The sequence below is a fragment of the Octodon degus genome, unplaced genomic scaffold (assembly GCF_000260255.1).
Source record: "Octodon degus isolate 3935 unplaced genomic scaffold, OctDeg1.0 scaffold00308, whole genome shotgun sequence".
NCBI lineage: Eukaryota > Metazoa > Chordata > Mammalia > Rodentia > Octodontidae > Octodon > Octodon degus.
The window spans coordinates 766,542-769,752 of NW_004524884.1; the positions used below are offsets into that span (position 1 = coordinate 766,542).

At 40.5% G+C, this 3,211-nt stretch overlaps 1 pseudogene; it reads right to left on the reverse strand.

The window, feature by feature from the left end:
* Window positions 1–223: 223 nt before the first annotated feature.
* Window positions 224–1,445, reverse strand: LOC101571055 (annotated as a pseudogene).
* Between the last annotated feature and the right edge of the window lie 1,766 nt (window positions 1,446–3,211).

Below are 3,211 nucleotides of genomic sequence, written 5' to 3' on the forward strand. Positions count from 1 at the left end.
TCTAAGAAATAAAAATCTAGGATTCTGATTCTGAACTCTCTAGAACTCAGCCCACTATTATTTGCATTTTTTTCTTATAAAAATATTTTATTTAAGATTCTTAGGCAATATGTACATTCACGTCTTGCCTACTTAAGATTTAGTAGGAGAGGTTCACCTGAAAAGTTTTCCTAGGAAACCCAGTTTCTTGGATCAGCTGATTCATTAAAGAAGTCCACATTTATCAACTTTCTGCCAATCTGGCAAAGATCTGTTTTCTTTGATCTGCTGTCATGTGTTCACAAGTTGCTAAAATATTTGCCAAAAATAAAGTCTGTTGAATAGTCTTTGCCTTAACCCATATTCTTCCATTCATTCCAAATACAATCTTTAGTGGATAGAATTTTCCCGCTTCCTGTATGATTTCACAATCTGGTGCCAACAGCCTGGTGAGCAAGATGAAAGAAAATGAAATACAGAGATGTGGTGGGCTGGGTGCTGGCTCTTAGACACTTCCTTGCGCACCTCTCCATAGTTCTAAGAAAATATGATGACACCGCTGTCCCTCCTCCTTCTCTTCTCATTTTTTTCTAACCTCCATTTCCTCCATCAAACTTTTACTACTACAGTACCCAGAAAGCACGTTAAACTTACTTTTCTGATCATGTAAGTTACTCCCTGGTATTAAACTCAGTAGCTGAAGAGGAATATTGGCTCTTTGGAACCACAGGGTGCTGCTTGGTTAATAAATGCCTTTCTAATGTCCCAGACATATTCTCCAAATCTGCAAAATCAGTAGGAAGGAAAGTCCTAGACACTGGTAGGCACCGGGATTTACTGTCTACTCAAGCCTAATGTCACTTTAAAGAGAAGACCATCCTGTCCAATTACACCCATTCCATTGACTCCTCCACAACTGTCAATGCAGACCATCTCTGGTTCCATATCTTTATTAGCAACCACAAACTGGCCATAGATGAAATCTCCAACCTGCACCCTTGGTCTATTTCTTTTAGTTGCACCTTCAAATACCAAGTAAGACAAAGAAGCTGGCTCACTCCCTCCAACATGAACTTTAAATATATCTCCAGACTTGGCTGTCACTATGCCAATCAAGTGGTCTCCTTTCACTGGTACATACTGCTTCTGCTGCAAGTCCACCACGTAAATGTTCCCACTACAGCCACAGCCAGATTCTTTGTGACAAAGGCAGCCACACTTGGTGAGCAGCAGTTGGTCTCTGCAACGCCACAAGCCGGGGCCGCGCACACAAATCGCAATCACAAGTGCACCCTGGTGTTCAGGCACAAGGGTCGCTTCCCTGCAACGCCAGGACCTTCCATTTCCTCCTTCTCCGGCAGCAGCAGCTCCTCACCTGGCAGCACCACCTGACCTAGCACGGTGCACTCCGCCCAGTGCCTATAGCCCGCCAGAGACTCTAAGGCAACAAGTCCGGGTTCAGCCATTGTGGGCACCGTGAGGCCCATTATTATTTGGGCTGCAAGAAATCACTCACTTCTCAGAATAATCTAGGCTGTAAAATGATCTTACTTGTATTGGTCATGAATAGAAAAAACGGAGTTGCCACTTTTTTCACTTTTGTTTTTTCCAGAACCGGTAATTGAACTCAGGCCATTGCGTTTATCAGGCAAACATTTATTCTACTGAGCCATCTCCCCAGCCCTCTTTTTTTACTTTTAATTTGCCTTTTTATTAGTACATATTGCACTATATAGTAATTACATTCACCTTGGGGAGTTGGTACTTGTACATAACGCCTCTTAATACTTTTTATATCCCCTTGCTAAACTTTTCTGTGACTATTACAGCTTTCTGTGTGGAATCCAAAAGTCAATTGTAGATAAGAAAATACAATAGTACTTATAATTACTATACTCATAAGTACTTACAAGATAAAGACCACTGAAATCAGAGCATGGTAAAGTAAAAGCCCTTCAGTGAGTGAACTTAGAATCTAAAGATCCATTTTGTGGACAGCTCAAAATAAAATCCATACAAGAGGAGGTCATGATTATGGGACACAAACATTCCCAATTCCAAAAGATCTTTAGTGATTAATATACCATCGCTGGCCTCTGTATTGGCTCTTCTCTGGGCACAAACCCTGTTTGGAACACTGATTCATTTACATATATTTGTAGACATTAAGCCTTTCTATTTTTTATTTATTTATTTTTTTTTGTGGAACTGGGGATTGAACTCAGGCCCTTGCACTTGTCAGGCAAGTGCTTATTCTACTGAGCCGTCTCCCTGGCCCTAAGCCTTTTTAAAGGTAGGCTATATTATATATTTCTTGTTTGCTCTTTCTTTTTATTTATTTATTGGATACAGAGTCTCATTGCATAGTTCTAACTTACAATGATGCTTCAGTCTCAGCCTTGCCAGCGCTGAGATTATAGGCGTGTGACACCATGCCTGGTTTCAGTGGCCAGTTCAGCCCACGACTCAGGCAACAGCATGGCATGCAGTACCGGAAATCAAACCCAGGTCCTTGCACTTGCCACACAGATACTTAGACCACTGAGCTAGCACCCCAGCCATATATATATATGGGGTGTAATATATATATATATTACAGGGTCTTACTCTGTAACCCAGCCTGGCTATGAACTCACATAGCCCAGGCTTGCCTTAAAACACATAGCATTCCTCCTGCCTCAGCCTTTTAAGTGCTGGGAAAACAGGCATGCACCACTACATTTGGCCTATATTTTTGAATATTCAGCAAGTAGACCAATGTCTGCATTTAGAACAGCAACAGCAGCAGAAGTAGCTATCAATTACTCAAATAATATTTATCAGCAGATAGTGTGTTCCAGGTATTCTTATACAATGCAGAGAAAACAAATTGTAATTTGGCTACTGTTCTTCAATGGTCGCTGTGGCAGAAGCTCTTTTGTCACCAATTTCCAAACTAATTGCACTGTGGTCAGATAGTATGCATGGAATAATTTCAATTCCTTTGCATTTACGTAAGCATGCTATGTATGCTAGTATATGATCTACTTTGGAGAATGTTCCATGTGCAGCTGAAAGGAATGTGTATTCTGTTGTTCCTGGGTGAAACACTGTAAAATTCTACTAAGTAAATTTCTTCACAAGTTTGGTTTAGTTCTATTATTTCTTTAGTGATTTTTGCCTACTTGATCTATCTCTTTGGGACAGCAGTGTTTTAAAGTTCCTCATTACAACTGTATTATTGCTCATTTTA